Genomic DNA, 20,955 nt, shown 5'->3' with positions numbered 1-20,955 from the left:
ATTCAAAGGTAGAAGAAGGACTGCTGATGCTGTTGGATTCTGACCTCCCTGCACCCAAAATGGATTTTCTGGAGCTACAGAACTCAAAATGGCGCGCTTCCAATTTCGTTGGAAAGTAGATATCCAGGGCTTTCATGAAATATATAATAGTCCATACTTTGGCCGAGTTTAGATGACGGAAAAGGGCATTGAACGCCAGTTCTATGCTATAGTCTGGAGTTAAACGCCAGAAACACGTCACGAACCAGAGTTGAATGCCAGAAACACGTTACAACCTGGCGTTCAACTCCAGAAAGAGCCTCTGCATGTGTAATATTCAAGCTCAGCCCAAGCACACACCAAGTGGGCCCCGGAAGTGGATTTATGCATCAATTACTTACTTCTGTAAACCCTAGTAACTAGTTTAGTATAAATAGGACTTTTTACTATTGTATTTACATCTTCGGATCATCTTATGATCTTTGGATCATCTTAGGATCATATTGATCACGTTTGGGGGCTGGCTATTCGGCCATGCTTGGACCTTATCACTTATGTATTTTCAACGGTAGAGTTTCTACACACCATAGATTAAGGTGTGGAGCTCTGCTATTCCTCACGAATTAATGCAAAGTACTACTGCTTCTCTATTCAATTCAACTTATTCCGCTTCTAAGATATTCATTCGCATTTCAATATGAATGTGATGAACGTGACAATCATCATCATTCCCATACGAACGCGTGCCTGACAACCACTTCCGTTCCACCTTAGATTGGATGATTATCTCTTGGATCTCTTAATCAGAATCTTCGTGATATAAGCTAGATTGATGGCAGCATTCATGAGAATCCAGAAAGTATAAACCTTGTCTGTGGTATTCCGAGTAGGATTCAAGGATTGAATGACTGTGACGAATTTCAAACTCGCGAGTGCTGGGCGTAGTGACAAACGCAAAAGGATAGTAAATCCTATTACAGCATGATCGAGAACCTCCAGATGATTAGCCATGCAGTGACAGCGCATCGGACCATTTTCACAGAGAGGATGGGATATAGCCATTGACAACGGTGATGCCTCCAGATGATTAGCCATGCAGTGACAGCGCATCGGACCATTTTCACAGAGAGGATGAGATGTAGCCATTGACGACGGTGATGCCCTTACATAAATTTTGCCATGGAAAGGAGTAAGACTGATTGGATGAAGACAGCGGAAAAGCAGAGATTCAGAGGAACGCAAGTATCTCTATACGCTTATCTGAAATTCTCACCAATGAATTACATAAGTATTTCTATCTTTATTTTCTATTTATTTATTATTATTATTCAAAAACTCCATAACCATTTGATATCCGCCTGACTGAGATTTACAAGGTGACCATAGCTTGCTTCATACCAATAATCTCCGTGGGATCGACCCTTACTCACGTAAGGTTTTATTACTTGGACGACCCAGTGCACTTGCTGGTTAGTTATGCGAAGTTGTGAAGTTATGTTTGGACCATGGTATTGTGCACCAGTTGTTGGTGCCATGCCAGGGAGAGAACGAACAACAAATTTTACAACCTGAGTAACAATTTCGCATACCATTAGGTTAAAAGATATTATTGCTTTTTATGTTCAACAACATCTTATGCAGGAGCCCTTTGTGCTAAAACCTTGAAGAATGCCAAAGTTTATCCTACCTAGTGTAGTTATGCTAAAAGTTCATCTTTTGATAAGATATGGGATAATTAGGATGAGCTTCTAGACCAATTGGTCATATAGGTTCTATAACATATCATTAACCAACACTTTTAGAATTACACTGTTAGTTGAATATATCTATCTCGTAAGGATAACTTATTATATCTTGGAGGCAACATATGTCTGCAATGTGGTTTAAAAACTAATCTTCACTGTGTGGATGTTAAGAATTCTACAACCAATCTTGAAAGATATTCCCTTATAGTCCTTTCTGTAAACTTAACTTAGCCACTATAATAAATCTTTATAGTATTCATTTTTTCCTCTGTAGTAAGTACAATTACTTTCTACTACTACAAGGACAATAACACAGCCATGGCTGCTTCAATTTCAACCATAGGAGCTGTCATAGGAACTCTAGTATGATACTTTTACCTTACTTTGTTACTTTCAATTAATGCTATTCACTCAATTATCACTTCTAGTTTTAAATTATGTATAAGATTAGGTTAGTAATTAGATTGGATGCAGTGTGAATTAGTAATCAGTTATAGATACCAAATTAGAAAAATAATGATCATGTGGACTATGGATACAAAATATCATTAATTTGTGAGTTATCAATGTATCTAGATGCGGTTCATGATTTCTTGTATCGTTAAAAAAACTTGATTATAGTTTTGAATAGAGTAGTAACTTTTAAATAATAAGAGAATAATGTAATTTTACATTGCAGGTGAGTTTGAATGGTTCTGAAGCTGTGGCTTCATCAGTCGTATTTTTCTATGCTTTTTCATACAAGAAATTGATGATTAGTGCTTAAATATTGAATACTTTTGTGCTTAAATGGTATATTTCTTTGATCTTTTGATTTCATAAACTTTGTAGGAAATAAGTGAAAAAAGAAGCAAAAAAAGCACAAATTAAGCTCAAAAAGAGGAAAGAAGAATTTTGGGGCACACTTTAAAGTTTGAGGACGCTTTGAAATCTTAGGCCACGCTTTTAAAAGCGTAGCCCATGACCATGAAGCCTTGGAATTGGTAACATGATACATATGCATTAAAACCTTATGCATGCATTATCATGAATTAATAACTAAAGCATGGATGCATTTAATTATTAATGGCAATTGAGAATGAATGAAATGAATGAACGCTACATTAAGTAATTGGCATTACTAATAAAGCCAATGAAAGCATGCATGTAATATTATTAATGCCATCAATTCTTTGCCAAGGCGTTAATGAAAGCATGCATGCAATACATTATTAACGCCATCATGAACCATGCGTTAATATAAATTGCTAAAGGCATTAATAATATTTGTGGCGTTAAATGAGCGCTCAAAGTGAGTGCTACGCTCACTAAAGCGAGCGTTTTCGGGAATATCACACTTGGAGGCAAAGGATGTTGCTGTCCGTACGTGAGACGAGCGCTCAATAAGTTAGTGAGCTCTAGTTGAAGAAAAAGCACACCAAAGTTAGCATGCTTGGTGAGTGAACGGGATGCTCATTGTCTCAACGGAGCGCTCCACTGGAAGCATGCATCCTGACCCACTTCAAACAAGTGCCATTTTGATCTATTTCTTCACAGGTCAAAAAAGCCCCAAAGCAAGCAGAGCCCAATGGACATCACTCAAAGGCACAAGGATCATCTAGAATAGGAATTTTGTATTTAATTATAATTTGTTTTCAATTTCAATTTCATTTTCATTTTGTAAAGCCTATATAAAGGCATCAGTTTCATTTCATTAGAGATCTGTTAGGCTGCTAGGCAGCAGTAGGAGTAGGAGTAGGAGTAGAATAGAAGGCTCTCTTTGATACACTTTTATTTTTCTGCACTTTCTATATTTCAGTCTTGAATTCAGTTTATGAAATTTCAATTTCTGCAATCCTCTGCTACACTTTCCTTTTCTGGAATTTTAACTTTTAGTTCCTATTGCTTCCAATTTACTTTCAAGCAAGTTTAATTTTATGCAATTGCTCTAAGTTCTGATTTACTGCATCATTTAATTTTCCAGCACCCAATTCCCTTTACATTTACTGCAATTTACTTTTTTTGCTCTTTAAAGTTTCAGTCACTTTACTTTTTGCATTTTACAATTCCTGCAATTCATATTCTGTTGCTTCAATTTCATCCAATTCACCACTATTAGCTTGACTAGACTAATCACTCACTAAAGTTGCTTGATCCATCAATCCTCATGGGATCGACCTCACTCCTGTGAGTTATTACTAAATGATGCTACCTGGTACACTTGCCGGTGAGTTTGTGTGGAAATTAAAGAAGCTGTAAATCAGAACTCAGGACAAGTAACAGAAAGGAAAAATTCACTAGATCATAGCTCTCAGAACAATTGCAGAAAATGTAAATTGCATGAAAATTAAATCAAACTAAAGAGCATGAATAGAAATGTAAAATTTGCAGAAAAAGGAATTCTAGCAGAAGATTGCAGAAATTAAAATTGCATAAATTGAATTCAATATAACTAAAATGTAGAAAGTGCAGAAAAGAAAAGTGTATCAAAGAGCCTTTTATTCTACTCCTACTCCTACTCTTACTACTGCCTACTACTAATGCAGCCTACTGTCTGTGAGAGCTCTCCTCTAACAGAACTAATCGAGCCATTTTATAGGCATTCCTAAATTACAAAATGAAATTGAAATTGAAAACAAATTACAATTAAATGAAATTCCTATCCTAACTACTTCTTGTGCCTTTGAGTGATGTCAATGGGCTTCACTTGCTTTGAAGTTTTAATGGGCTTTGAATCAGATTAATTTGAGCCAGAATTCACTTCCAGGAGAGCGTAGCATTCAAAGGGAGAACGGAGCACTTTTATACCCACGTGTACGCGTCCCTCACGCTTACGCGTGCTATGGCAATCTGGCACATTGACGCATACGCGTCCCCTACGCGTACGTATCCCTTGCAGCGTTCTCTAAATTAGCGTAGCATTCTTCAATTGAGCGCTCCCCACGCGTACGCGTCCCATATGCGTATGCGTGGATCATCAAAAACTCCACTTCCACGCTGCCGCTCAGCCCACGCTTGCGCGTGCTTCTTCAGGTAAGTCACACCCACGCATACGCGTCATGCACGCATACATGATTTATTCATGGGCCACGCTTTTAAAAGCGTGGCCTAAGGCTCCAAAGTGTGTCCAAACTCCAAAATGTGCCTCAGAATTTCTCTTTTCTCCTTTTTAGCTTATTTTATGCTTTTTTCTTCTTTTTCCACATATTTCCTACAAAGTTTATAAAATCAAAAGATCAAAGAAATATACTATTTAAGCAAAAAAAACCTTCAATATTTAAGCATTAATCATCAATTTCTTGTATGAAAAAGCATAGAAAATAGGCACAAGATGACATGTCATTACAACACCAAACTTAAACCTTGCTTGTCCCCAAGCAAGAAAAGAATCATGCAGTAAGTTTTGACAAACCAAGGTAAGAAGAATAGCAAGTTGATGTTCATGGTTGGCTAGTTTTCTATGCATGCTACAATCACAAAAGAAATGTAAATGATTGATGCTTCTATCTAGCTCATTTTATGAAATCTTTTCCTTATATTTCTTCCTTGAAACAAACTTTTCATTCTCTTATTAGCTTCTCCTTTTTGGGTGCTTTGCCCTATGAGTTGATAACAAAGCTACTAATCTAAATTTTTTGTTTTCAAGTATTACCACTTGATAGATAAGCACCACAAGCATTTAATTAGAGGACTTCTTTAAGCTCATTTATTTCTTTTCTTTACTCTCTAATCATTGATTCTCAGAGCCTTGAGCTTTGAGGGAGTGCAATTGAACTTGAGCCTAGCCTTGACTCTAAGTGTTTTGTTTTCAAGCTTTTTGCCTGATACATAAACACCATAAGTACTTAACAATTGAATTGTCATCGGTACTCAGAGCCTTCAGCTTTCTCATTCTTTCCCTTTTCTTTTTCTTGCCTTGTTTGTAATTGCTTCTTCAAGGTTTTCATGATTTCAAATATTTCCTAAAATGTCCTAGATGAAAACTTCAATTAAATAAAATCTAATGCAATTGAGCAACAATTAACTATACTAGCCTTTCAATACTCATAAGTTCATGCTAAGTTCTTTTTTAATTTCTTGTTTGTTTATGATCATGATACTTTATTGCTTTTGAACTCACACAATTCAAGATGGTAGTCATAATGTGACAGCAAGATGTTACAAATCAAAATTCAGGCTATGCTTATTCATACACACATGTATACATAAAAAATAGCAGACAATCATGCACTTTAAAATACTGGAAACGAATAAGAGGAAAAAGAACTTTACCACCTTGTAGTTCATCTTCACTATTGTTGTCATTTTCCACCTATTCTTCCCCTTCCCATACCAACTTAGAGTGTTTGCTCATCTTCAAGCAACAATTAGAACATTGTTGATAGGGTCTATCATGGATCATGAGTGTCTTACACAGTGAAATGTCAGTAATACATGTGTTTAAGTGATAGTTGAGATTTGTTGTGTCGGTCTAGAATTTCTCTTATAGAAATAAGAACTTCGTTGTAAGCATAGCTCCAAACTAACAAATAATTTTCACATAAAAAATTTGAGTTATCACGAGTACAACCCCCAATGAAAGTTAACCAAAGTTCTCACAAGGAATTGCAATGAAGTGGTCAATTATTGGCTATGAAGGAGCAATGGGTTTGATTGATAAAAGGGTAAGAAATTAAATGGGCAAGGAATTAAATGACAAGAAGAGCAAATCAAGCAACCAATTAAAGCAGACAAGTAAATACGAGAAAGCAAGTAATAAAGAGAGAGACATTCATGGCAAGGATTGAGAATATAGGCTTTCTAGCCTATTCATACAAGGATTAATTTATCTTATTTAGTCAACTCCAACAAATGGAAGAAGGTATCATGTCATCTTCACATAGGGAGAACGTCAAACAAGACTAGTTAATCATGTCACAATAATAAACAAGAATTTATCTTACTACGTCATCCTCGACGATGGAATAAGGTATCATATTATCTCCGCACTCGAAGAAAGTCTAAATTGGGTATTGATGATTCAAGATTGCCTAAGTACTCTTTCCAATCCAAGAATGCTCAAAATCTACTCTAAAGACCAACCAAGCATTTTGTCAAACACTTGGTGGGTGTATAAGGAAAGCATAGTAAAAGTGCAAGAATAATAAATCTACCAACTACCAATTGCAGGAAAAGTAAATCAACAACTAAAATCAACAATAAAAGAACATCAATCATGAAATTGCATTAAAGTAGATCCAAATCCAACATGAGCATTCATGAACGTAAAAGTGGCATAAAAGTAAAATTAACATCACAAACTAAGAGAATGAAGGTGTAGAAGGAAGAAATCCTAAAGGAAACAAGATGAAAACATGAAATCAAATCTAGATCTAAGAGAAATTAACCTAATCCTAACCTAATTCCAGAGAAAAGAGGGAGCTTCTCTCTCTGGAAAACTAACTAAAGGCTCATCATGACTAACTAAGTGCTCCCCCCTTTGCTCAAGCTTGAATTCTGCATGAAATACCCTCAGAAACGAGTTAGATTTGGGCCTGGGCAGCTCAGAAATTGCTCCCAGCGATTTCACTTTAAGTGGGTCACGTGCCGAGTGTCACGCGTGCGTGTGCTTGACGCGTGCGCGTCGATGGCAGAAACTTCTATGCACGCGTAAGCGTGCAGGGCGCATGCACGTCGCTTGCAAATCTCTAATGCACGCGTACGCGTACATGACGCGTGCGCATGGCCCTCGGTTCTCCAAATGCTCATTTCTTCATGGATTCTCCACTTTGCATGCTTTTCTCTTCATTTCTCCCATCCAATACTTGCCTTATAAACCTGAAATCACTCAACGAACGCATCAAGGCATCGAATGGAAAAAGTGAATTAAAATCACCAATTTTAGGGCCTAAAAAGCATGTTTTTACATTTAAGCACAAATTAAGGGAGAATTACAAAACCATGCTATTTCATTGAATAAATGTGAGAAAAGGTGATAAAAATCCCCCAAAATAAGCACAAGATAAACAACAAAATTGGGGTTTATCAAACCTCCCCTCACTTAAACTAAGCATGTCCTCATGCTAAACTCCAGAAAGAAGCAAAGGGTATCAACATTTATTCAATGTAAACTACTTAAATGTAACCTATCTACATGCAATCTATCTAAATGAATACAACTACTTGGTCAAAATAAGTCAACTTCCAAGAATACATATATAAGAACAAGGGCTAAAGCCATAAAAGTCAAATCAAACCCACAATTGAATTGAGTTATGGAAAGATTTTACAAATTTGCAAGAATAGAGGCTCATGAGTGGAAACATGTAATTGAGCGATCGAACCCTCACCGGATGTGTATCCGCTCTAGTCACTCAAGTGTATGGGGTTGATTCACTCAATTCTCCCCTAATCATACTTTCCAAGAGTTGTTTTTCATCTAACAATCAATAATTATTTCATGCATGCATACAAATATCATGAGGTCTTTCCCATAGGTTGTAATGGGGCTAGGGTCAAGGTAAGGATGCATATGGTCAAGTGGACTAGAATTTGAATCTTTGATTAACCTAAGCTTCCCACCTAACCTATATAACAACCTATACAATTCAAATCTAACCTAACTACCCATTCTTCACTTTTTCACACACTCATGAATTCTATTTTTGGTCACCACACATATGCATTGATTTTTATTGAGCTTTACTTGGGGCATTTTGTCCCCTTTTTTATTGCTTTTCTTTTTCTTTCTTTTTCTTTTCATATATATATATATATATTTTTTTTCTTTTCTTTCTGCAACAAAGTATACACAAAAGTATCAATGCATATGGTTTTACATTTGATTAACACATGAGAATGTACCCAATCCCCATGATTTTCAACAAAGATACAAAAATGCACTTCTATCTCTACCCAATGTTCCCAACTCTCCCAAAATCAAATAATGAACACTCTCACTAACCTAAGCTAATCAAAGATCCAAAGAAGGGACATTTATTATTTTTCACTTAGGTTTGTGATGTGCTACAATTAAGAACAAATAGGTTAAGCATAGGTTCAAAATAGGCTAACAATGGAAGATAAAAGGTATGCTATTTGGGTAAGTGAGCTATTTGAAATAATGGCCTCAATCATATAAGTGCATGTATACACAAAATAATGGACATAAAGAATCAAACAAATCAAGGATTACAATCATAGAAAGAGAATAATGCACACAATAATGAAAATAAGTGGTTATATGATGTAACCACATAATTAGGCTCAAGTCTCACATGCTTGTGTTCTCAGCTCAAAAATCATGTTCCACAATATATAGTTCAAGCAAGTTCTAAAATTTTATTTTATTTTTTTTAATCAATTGGGGTGCTCTATAGATAAAATTCTTGAAAAATTTTCATTATTTGACTAAGTTTATTATATACATATGTGATGAGTGAAAATTAGAATTCCACACAAACTCACCGGCAAGTGTACCAGGTCGCATCAAGTAGTAATAACTCACAAGAGTGAGGTCGATCCCACAGGGATTGATGGATCAAGCAACTTTAGTGAGTGATTAGTTTAGTTAAGCTAACATTGGTGAATCGGATGAAATTGAAGCAATAGAAAGTAAATTGCAGGAATTATAAAATGTAGAAAGTAAACTGACAGAAACTTAAAGAACAAGGAATATAAATTGCAGCAAATGTAAATCAGCAGAATATAGATTTGACAAAAGCTTAAAGAGCAAGAAGAGTAATTGCAGCAAAATGTAAAAGGGTGGCTGGATGCAGGAAATTTAAAGAAAGTAGTAAAGCAGGCAATTGAAGAGATCTTGAGAACAAGTGATTGGAAATTTAAATTGCAGGAAGAGTAAATCAGGCTAACTCATGAACAGAATTGAAAAGTTACAGAAACAGAAATTGGAGTAGGAGATTGCAGGAATTTAAATTGCATAAACTGAATTCAATGTAACTGAAATGTAGAGAGTGCAGAAAAATAAAAGTGTATCAAAGAGAACTTTCTATTCTACCCTACTCCTACTCCTATTGCTCTCTAGAAGAGCCAACCTTCTTTAATGAAATGAAATTGATGCCTTTATATAGGCTTTACAAAATTAAAATGAAATTGAAATTGAAAACAAATTACAATTTAAATGAAATTTCTAATCTAGCTTTTTCTTGTGCCTTTGAGTGATGTCCATTGGTTTTTCTTGCTTTGGTGTGTCAATGGGCTTGAATTGGAATTAATTGAGCCAGAGTTGCACTTAGAGTGGGATCTATTGGTTTGGCTTTGACTGAGAGTGGGTCAGGGTTGCTTGGTGGCTCCTTCCAGTGGAGCACTCAGTTTGATTAGTGAACGCTACGTTCACTTCATTAGGCATGCTTCTTCACGTGCGCATTGGTGCACACTTTTTCTTTCTAGCGTTCATTTAGTGAACGCTGAGTTCACTTGGTGAATGCTGCCCCTTGTGTGTGGCCCTCCTTGGTGTGCGCTATTCTTCCTGGGCGTTCACTTTATTGAACGCTGCGTTCATTCCTTTGAACGCTACCCTTTGTTTCCTTGCTGCGCCTTGCTTCCAAAGCCCAATATGCCCGATAAAGTGAACAAAATAAACGCCACGTTCACATTGGAAGTGAACGCTAGGCTTCCTTGCTTTACTTTGCTTTTATTAACGCCTTGGCTTTAATAATGTATGCATGCTTTCATTAACTTCTTTAGTAATGTCGTAGCATTCATTTATTGCACTCATTCACTTGGCATTAATGATTTAATGCTTCATGCATGCATTAATTGGATTTGTAATGCCAATTAACGTGAAGCTCATTCATTTCATTCATTTGATAATGCCAATGCGTTAATAATGCATAGTTCATGATGGCTTTAATAATTAAATGCTTCATGCATGCATTAATGCATGATAATTCATGTTACTAATGCCAAGGCTCCATGGTCATGGGCCACGCTTTTAAAAGCATGGCCAAAGGTTCCAAAGCGTGCTCCATCTTCAAAGCGTGCCCCAAAATTCTTCTTTTCTTCTTTTGAGCTGATTTTGTGCTATTTTGCTTCTTTTTCTACTTATTTCCTACAAAGTTTATCAAATCAAAAGATCAAAGAAATATACCATTTAAGCACAAAAGCATTCAATATTTTAGCATTAATCATCAATTTATTGTATGAAAAAGAATAGAAAAATATGACATGATAACATGTCATCACAACACCAAACTTAAACCTTGCTTGTCCCCAAGCAAGAAAAGAATCATGCAGTACATTCTGATAAACCAAGGTGAGAAGAGTAGCAAGTTAATGTTCATGGTAGGTTAGTTTTCTATGCATGCTACAATCACAGAAGAAATGTAAATGATTGATGCTTCTATCTAGCTCATTTTATGAAATCTTTTCCTTATGCTTCTTCCTTGAAACAAGCTTTTGATTTTCTTATTAGCTTCTCCTTTTGGGTGCTTTACCCCATGAGTTGATAACAAAGCTACGATTCTAAATGCTTTGTTTTCAAGTATTACCACTTGAAACATAAGCACCACAAGCATTGAATTAGAGGACTCCATTAAGCTCATTTGTTTCTTTTATTGACTATCTAATCATTGATGCTCAGAACCTTGAGCTTTGAGGGAGTGCTTTTGCACTTAAGCCTAGCCTTGACTTCTAAGTGTTTTGTTTTCAAGGATTTTGCCTGATACATAAACACCACAGGTACTTAACAAATGAATTGTCATTGGTACTCAGAGCCTTCAACTTTCTCATTCTTTCCCTTTTTCTTTCTTGCCTTATTTGCATTTACTTCTTCAAGGTTTTTATGATTTCAAAAGATTACATAAAATATCCTAGATGAAAACTTTAATTAAATAAAATCTAATGCAATTGAGCAACAATTAACCATACTAACCTTCCAATACTTGTATGCACATGCTAAGTTCTTCTTTAATTCCTTGTTTGTTTATGATCATGATACCTTACTGCTTTGAACTTTACAAAACTCAAGTTGGTAGTCTTAGTGGCATAGCAACATGTTACAGATCAAAATTCAGGCTATGCTTATTCATACACACATGTAAATAGAGAAGATAAAGACAATCATGCAATTTACAATGCTGAAGTAAGTAGGAGGAGAAAGGAGCATCACCACCTTGTGGTTCATCTTCCTTTGTTGTTGTCCTTTTCCTCACATTCTTCCTTTTCCCTTGCCAAATTCAGAATGCTTGCTCATCCTCAAGCAACAATTAGAGCAATGGCTTTAGGGCTATGATGGATCATGAATGTCTTACTGATGACTTGCATCATCTACCCTTCTTTCTTGCATAAAGAAGACCATAAAAGAGCATAAATCTCATTTGATCAGTACAATTCATGCATTATTTGATGAATATTATGGTACACTACTTTGAGATGAGTTGTGCTAAATTTCAGGTGAAAAAGGCATAAAAAATGGGTAGAAGACAAACAAGAAGCTGGGCATGTGAAATTGGCGTACCACTTGGGAGCAAACGCCACAAAAATGCAATGGCGTGGCACGCCAGGAGCTAGGTGTGGCACGTCAGTACTAAATTCCAGAAGAGAAGTCCAAGCATGCATGTGGGCGTGGCACGCCAGGGAATGGGCGTGGCACGCTAGTACAAAATTCCAGAGAGCAACAACGGAGGACACAAAAGGGGCGTGGCACACCAGGTTGGGCGTGGCACGCCTAAGCCATCAACTACTATGGGCGTGCCACTTGAAGTCGAAGGCGTGTCACGCCAACCTCTCAACCTCACTTAGGCATGCCACTTGAACAACCAGGCGTGGCACGCCAATGCACAAAGATAACAAAAGCAAGGACTGGGCATGCCACTTGGTATCGAAGGCGTGGCACACCAACCCAAGCATGTCACTATGGTGTGCCACTTGAAGGCTGAGGCGTGGCACGCCACTACTGGAACCAAGGCAAGATCATGGGCGTGGCACGCCAGCCTTTAGGCGTGGCACGCTGGTATAAGTTTCCAGAGAAGATGAAGGAGGACAATTACATGGGGCGTGCCACTTGGCATCGAAGGCATGGCATGCCAATCACTATTCTCCACTTAGGCATGCCACTTGAATCCCAGGCGTGGCACGCCAGTGCCATTCAGAGAGCAAAGAAGCATTGGGGCGTGCCACTTAAGTTCGTGGCGTGGCACGCCAAACAGAGAAACCACTCACTCATAAAGGGGCGTGGCACGCCAGACCCTGGGAGGGCCACGCTAGTGCAACTATCCAGAGAAGCTTAGCCAAGCATATAGCAAGGGCGTAGCACGCCAGACCCTGGGCATGCCACGCTAAAGCATAAAGGGAAAAAGGCTAGGGCGTGCCACTTGAGATCGAAGGCGTGGCACACCAAGGTGTTAGTGAAGACGAGCGTGCCACTTGAAGGGCTGGGCATGGCACGCCAAGCTAAAATTGAAAAGCATGTGACACGCCACTAGAGCGCCAATCACACGCCAGCTGGGAGGTCACACTTATTGAGCTTCTTTTTCCTCCAAAATGTAATTTTCCTTTTTCACTTTTGTAATTCTTTTATTTTACTAGGAGTGGTATAAATACCCCCAAGGAGTACTGAAGAGGGGGTTGAACAGTTAGTTATAGATCTAATTTTACACTTCACTTTTGAGTACTTTTTGAGCTATGAGTAGCTAACTTCCCTCTCATTGAGAGAGGGAGCTCTGTTGTATTTGATGGATTGATAATAGTGAAATTCTTCTTCTCTTCATCTTCTCTTTGATTTTCTAGAAAAAATTTTGTTCTTAATGCTTAGTGTTCAATTATCTTGGAAAAGAGATTGAATGCAATTGGGCTTCATGGGAACCTTGGGAAAGGAAACATGAAACCATGCTTGAAATCCCTTCTCACACTTGAGTAGAATCTGGGTTTTGGTGTTTGGATATATGACATATAATCCTCCTTCTACTTAGACCTATAATGGTGTGTGGTATAATCAGGGACCAAGCATATCTCTCTTCATGAGCAATTAAAGACCAAGGAATTGGCTATTGATCAAGATCTGAGAGATTAAGTCACCAAGGGATTGGGGCTCAATCAATCATGATTGCCAAGAGGTCAATGAGTTGCATGATTGAAGAGGATATAAGCTAGATTTGATCCAAAGAGACAACATCTCCTGATCTCAATGAATTTCCTCATTCTTATCTATCCCTCTCTTTATAGCTTAATTTTACATTCAGTAATTCCCCATTCCCATTTACATTCAAGTCATTTACGATTCTATACTTTACATTCTGCCATTTCGATTTCTGCACTTATCGCTTTTCTTTATATTCTAGTCATTTACGTTTATGTCATTTACAATTCTGCACTTCATAATCTTGTTGATCCGCTTGACTAATTCATCAATCAATTAAAACTGCTTGAATTTGCCAATCTCTGTGGATACGATCCCACTCCACTGTGGGTTATTACTTGACGATAATTTTGGTGCACTTGCCAAAAGAACTAATTTACCAAATTTTGAGTGGGGTGTGAATTGGACTCGTCAAGTTTTATGGCGCCGTTGCCAGGGATTGGCTTAAATTTGACAGTGATTAAATTGATTGGAGAGCTAGATTAAGCAATTTAGATTCCTTGTTATTTTATTTTATTTAGTGCCTTTTATTTTTTTTATTTTGAGTTCTATTTCTTTCTTCTTTGATTATTTATATTCATCATCCATATTTCCACTCTTCTAACTGTTCGATTAATTGCACCAACAAAGCTAACCACTAATCTCAACAAGGTTTTCCCCACTACACTTGTTCTCTGCTAGTTATTTGACAATTGTATGACAGGTAGAAGAGGAGAGACTTCATCTCCCTTTGATAGTGAAATTGAGAGGACCCTCCTTAGGCGAAGGAGGGAAGCAAGAGGCAAAGGCATAATTGGAGAGGAACTAGTGGAGGAAAATCTAGAAAATACCATGGAAGAAGAAGCACATAACCATGTTGAAGAGGAGGCTGGCAATCATGTTGGGCAAGAAAGGAGAGTCTTAGGCTCCTACATCAACCCAAACCGAGAAAATTGTGGCAGCAGCATCCTAAAGCCAACAATTCATGCCAATAATTTTGAGCTGAAGCCTCAGCTCATCACACTTGTTCAGAATAATTGCTCATATAGAGGAAGTGCCCAAGAAGACCCTAATCAACATCTCAGCACATTCTTGAGGATATGTGATACTGTAAAGTCCAATGGGGTACACCCTGACACCTACAAACTACTTTTGTTCCCTTTATCACTCAGAGATAAGGCAGCAAAGTGGTTAGAATCATTCCCCAATGATAGCCTAACTACATGGGAGGAGGTCGTGAACAGATTCCTTGCAAGATTTTACCCTCCACAAAGAATCAACAGGCTGAGAGCTGAGGTGCAAACCTTCAGACAACAAGATGGAAAAACACTCTATGAGGCATGGGAGATATTCAAAGATCTGACAAGAAGATGCCCACCAGAAATGTTCAATGAGTGGGTACAACTACATATCTTTTATGAAGGGCTATCCTATGAAGCAAAGAAGGCTGTGGATCATTCTTCAGGAGGCTCACTCAACAAGAAGAAAACCATTGAAGAAGCCATAGATGTCATAGAGACTGTAGCTGAAAATGAGTATTTCTATGATTCAGAAAGGACTCAAAAGAAAGGATTGTTAGAACTCAATTCTGTAGATGCTATGTTAGCTCAGAACAAGGCAATTACAGCTCAAATAGCAGCTTTAACCAAGAGGATGGAGGCCAATTAAGCCTCAGTCATTCAAGACCAAACTCCTCAACAAGAAAGGAATGCCCCAGAATCTGAAGGTGACTGAGAACAAGCTTATTATGTGAACAACTCACCCAGACCACCATATGACCCAAACTCTAAGACTTACAACCCAGGTTGGAGGAACCACCCAAATTTTGGGTGGGAAAATCAACAAAATCACAACCAGGACCACAACAAACCTTATTCATCAAATCAGCATTCCAACCACAACCCCAACCATCAAACAGGGAACCATAGACCCTATCATAACTCACAAAACACATCATAGCATAGCAACCAACCCATACACAACAAACTCAATCAAGATGCACCATCCTCAACTATGCAACCATGTGAAATCAAGAGCAACTTTGAGAGGATGGAGGCTGCAATAGCACAACTATCATCAGAGATTACAGGGGCAGCCTCCACCCTCATGGATAGACAACCATAAACTGAAAGAAGGATAGACGCTAATCAAGAGGAATACAGGTCAAATATGAAAAATCAAGGCGCAGCGATCTCAAAATTGGAAGCACAAGTGGGGATTTTATCCAAGCAAATCCCACTCCCCACACACACATTTCCCAGTGATACCATGGCTAATCCAAGAGGGGAATGCCAGGCCATTACCCTAAGAAGTGGGAAGGTTGTGGAGGAAAGAACCCCAAGCAAAGACAACCATGAAGAAGTTGCAAAAAAGCATGGGACTAAGGATGAAGAAGAGACCCCTACTCCACCTCCACCAAAACTAGTCTTGAAGCCTTATGTGCCAAAAGCACCATACCCACAAAGACTGGGAAAAGGTAAGAAAGATGGCCAATTCTCTAAGTTCCTAGAGATCTTCAAGAGGCTCCAAATTAACATACCATTTGCTGAGGCATTAGAACAAATGCCACTCTATGCCAAATTTTTGAAGGAGCTTATAACCAAAAAGATGAACTGGGAAGCAAAGGAGACCGTAGTATTGATTGAGGAGTGTAGCGCCATCATACAGAAGAAGCTACCTCAAAAGTTGAAAGACCCAGGGAGTTTTCAAATCCCCTGCATCATAGGGGATATCACTATTGAGAAAGCTTTGTGTGACTTGGGAGCTAGCATAAATCTCATGTCCTTAACCCATGATGAGAAGGATGAAGATTGAGGAAGCCAAGCCAACAAGAATGGCACTCCAATTGGCTGACAGAACATTTAAGTTTCCACATGGGGTGGTGAAAGACTTGCTAGTGAAAGTAGGAGAATTCATTTTCCTATTGATTTCGTTGTGCTGGACATGGAAGAAGAGGCCAACACGTCAATTATCCTAGGAAGACCATTTCTAGCTATTGCTGGAGCCATCATTGATGTGCAAAAACGGGAACTAGTCTTGAGGTTGCATGAAGAGAAAATGGTCTTCAACGTCTTTAAAGCAATGAGTTACCCCAAGGAATCCATAGGAGAATGCATGCTGGTAGACACCATGGAACAGATAGTTCAAGAAGTCTTGAAAGAAGAACAATGTGGAGGAACCATTGAGTTGGAACAGGCACCAATGGAGAACCACCACAAGCAACCATGAGAAACTCAATCATGCCAACTACTACAGACAACAAAGATGCAGAGTCACCAAAACTAGAGCTGAAAACCTTACCACCCAGCTTGAAATATGCATATCTGGGTGCTAACAACACTCACCCAGTGATCATAAATTCAAGTCTGAGTAAGGAACACGAAGAGGAGCTTATCCAAGTGCTGAGACAACACAAGGCTGCCATAGGCTGGACACTTGCAGATTTAAAAGGGATAAGTCCTTCAATGTGTATGCATAAAATCTTACTTGAAAAAGATGCCAAACCTTTAAGACAACAACAAAAGAGCCTGAACCCAACTATGAATGAAGTGGTTCAGAAAGAAGTGTTGAAATTGTGGCAAGCAGGGGGGATCTACCCCATCTCAGACAGCCCTTGGGTAAGCCCGGTACAAGTAGTCCCTAAAAAGAGAGGGATCACTGTTGTGGCAAATGAGAAGAATGAATTGATACCTACAAGGACAGTGACCGGATGGCGTATGTGCATTGACTACCGGAAACTTAATGAAGCCACCCAGAAGGATCACTTTCCCCTACCTTTCATGGACCAGATGCTTGAAAGATTGGCAGGACATGAGTATTATTGCTTCCTGGATGGGTATTCGGGCTACAATCAATTTGTTGTAGATCCCAAGGATCAGGAAAAAACTTAATTTACTTGTCCATATGGTGTCTTTGCTTATAGGAGAATGCCCTTTGGATTGTGCAATGCACCTGCAAGATTCAAAAGGTTCATGCTCTCCATTTTTTCAGACATGATTGAGAAGTTCATAGAAGTATTCATGGATGACTTCTCTGGGTTTGGGAACTCATATTCCGATTGCCTATACCATTTTGCTCTTGTGCTAAAAAGGTGTCAAAAAACCAACTTGGTTTTAAACTGGGAGAAGTGTCATTTTATGGTGACTGAAGGGGTGGTTCTTGGTCACAAGATTTCAAAAGATGGCATAGAAATGGACAAGGCAAAAGTGGAAGTAATTGAAAAATTACCTCCACCATGTAATGTCAAAGCAATCAGAAGCTTTTTGGGACACGCTGGGTTCTATAGGAGGTTTATCAAAGATTTTTCAAAGATTGCAAAACCTCCTAGCAACCTACTTGTCTCAAATACTACCTTTATTTTTGATAGAGAGTGCATGGTAGCCTTTGATGAACTTAAAAAGAAACTCTCTTCCGCACCTATTATAGCACCACCAAGCTGGGATCTTCCCTTTGAACTAATGTGCGATGCATCTGATTTTGCTGTTGGTGCTGTTCTAGGACAGAGGAAAGACAAGCTAATACATGTTATTTACTATGCTAGCAAGGTCCTCAACGAGAATCAAAGGAACTATACCACCACGGAGAAAGAACTTTTAGCCACAGTTTTTGCTTTTGATAAGTTTAGATCATATCTTATTGGCTCAAAAGTAATTGTGTTCACTGATCATGCAGCACTCAAATACTTGCTTACCAAACAAGAATCTAAGGCCAGACTAATAAGGTGGATTCTGCTGCTCCAAGAATTTGATATTGAGATTAAAGATAGGAGCGGAGCAGTGAACAAGGTAGCTGACCACCTCTCAAGGATCCCACACCAAGAAGAAATGCAGCAAGTAGCAGTAAATGAAAGCTTTCCTGATGAACAATTGATGATGATTCGAGTAGCCCCTTGGTTTGCAGTCATAGCTAACTTCAAGGCTATTGGGGAACTACCAACTAACATCAATAAGCACATGAGGAGGAAGCTAATCAAGGATGCCAAACACTACATCTGGGATGACCTCTATTTGTTCAAAAAGTGTGCTAATGGAATCCTAAGAAGGTGTATATCCCATGAAGAAGGGCAGGAAGTGTTATGGCAGTGCCATGGATCCGCATATGGAGGTCACTTCAGTGGAGAAAGAACAGCAGAAAAAGTGCTTCAATCTGGATTTTACTGGCCAACAATGTTTAACGATGCCAAGAAAATGGTGTCAAGGTGTGATGAATGCCAAAGAGCTCGTAATCTAACCAAGAGAAATGAGATGCCACAGCAATTCATACTGGAGCTAGAGCTATTTGATGTATGGGGAATTGATTTCATGGGACCCTTCCTAATCTCCTACTCAAATAGCTACATATTGGTGGCTGTTGATTATGTCTCAAGGTGGGTAGAAGCCATAGCCACCACAACAAATGACAACAAAGTTGTGATAAGCTTCTTGAGAAGGAACATCTTTAGCAGATTTGGAGTTCCCAGAGCTCTCATTAGTGATGGAGGGACACACTTCTACAACAAACAACTCGAGACACTCCTCCTCAGATATGGAGTGAAGCACAAAATGGCAACTCCATACCACCCACAGACCAACGGGCAAGCTGAAATCTCCAACAGAGAGCTAAAAAGAATCCTTGAAAAAACTGTTGGAAGATCAAGAGAGGATTGGCCTAAGAAGCTGGATGATGCACTATGGGCCTACAGAACAGCCTATAAGACTCCCATTGGGATGTCTCCATACCAACTGGTATATGGCAAGGCTTGTCACTTACCCGTTGAACTTGAGTATAGAGCATTTTGGGCTCTAAAAATGTTAAACTATGATGAGCAAACTACTGGAGAAAAGGGATTAATGCAACTCAATGAGCTGGAGGTGTTTAGAAATAAAGCATATGAGAATGCAAAAATCTACAAAGAAAACACAAAAAGATGGCATGACCAAAAGATAGCAAGAAGGGAGTTCACTGAAGGACAGAAGGTGTTACTCTACAACTCAAGACTCAAGTTCTTCCCTGAAAAACTTAAGTCTCGATGGTCAGGACTTTTCACCATACTCAAGGTGTTTTCCTATGGACATGTAGAGCTCATGGAGGACATGACTCAGAGAACTTTTACTGTCAATGGCCATAGACTCAAACACTACTTGGGAGGCTCCTTAGAGGAGCAGAGAGTGAGCTACAAGCTTAGCTAAAGATGAAGGAATGTTAAGCTAATGACAATAAAGAAGCGCTAATTGGGACCTGGTGCACGAAATTATGATCTCTGGTAATGGCTCCAAAAACTTGGTGCTCTAATCTCAATTCATAATTTGTCACAACTTCGATACAACTAACCAGCAAGTGCACTGGGTCGTCCAAGTAATAAACCTTACGTGAGTAAGGGTCGATCCCACGGAGATTGTTGGTATGAAGCAAGCTATGGTCACCTTGTAAATCTCAGTCAGGCGGATAATAATTGATTATGGAGTTTTCGAAAATAATACTAATTACACAGAAAATAGGGATAGAAACACTTATGTAATTCATTGGTGAGAATTTCAAATAAGCGTGTAGAGATGCTTTCGTTCCTCTAAATCTCTGCTTTCCCACTGTCTTCATCCAATTAGTCTTACTCCTTTCCATGGCTGGCTTTATGCAAGGGCAACACCGTTGTCAATGGTTACTTCCCCTCCTCTTGTGAAAATGGTCCAAATGCTCTGTCACAGCACGGCTAATCATCTGAGGTTCCTAATCATGCTGGAATAGGATTCACCCTCCTTTTGCGTCTGTCACTACACCCTTGCGAGTTTGAAGCTCGTCACAGTCATTCAATCCCTGAATCCTACTCGGAATACCACAGACAAGGTTTAGACTTTCTGGATCCTCATGAATGCCGCCATCAATCTAGCTTACACCACAAAGATTCTGATTAAGAGATATAAGAGATACTCATTCAATCTAAGGTAGAACGGAAGTGGTTGTCAGGCACGCATTCATAAGGAATGATGATGATTGTCACGTTCATCACATTCAGGTTGACGTGTGAATGAATATCTTAGAAGCGGAACAAGTTGAATTGAATAGAAAAACAGTAGTACTTTGCATTAATCTTTGAGGAACAGCAGAGCTCCACACCTTAATCTATAGAGTGTAGAAACTCTACCGTTGAAAATACATAAGTGAAAGGTCCAGGCATGGCCGAATGGCCAGCCCCCAAAACGAGATCACAGGATTAAAATACAA

This window comes from Arachis ipaensis, chromosome B5 (assembly GCF_059453495.1).
Source record: "Arachis ipaensis isolate K30076 ecotype BB chromosome B5, ASM5945349v1, whole genome shotgun sequence".
NCBI classification, from domain to species: Eukaryota; Viridiplantae; Streptophyta; class Magnoliopsida; order Fabales; family Fabaceae; genus Arachis; species Arachis ipaensis.
This window is presented reverse-complemented; position numbering follows the sequence as displayed.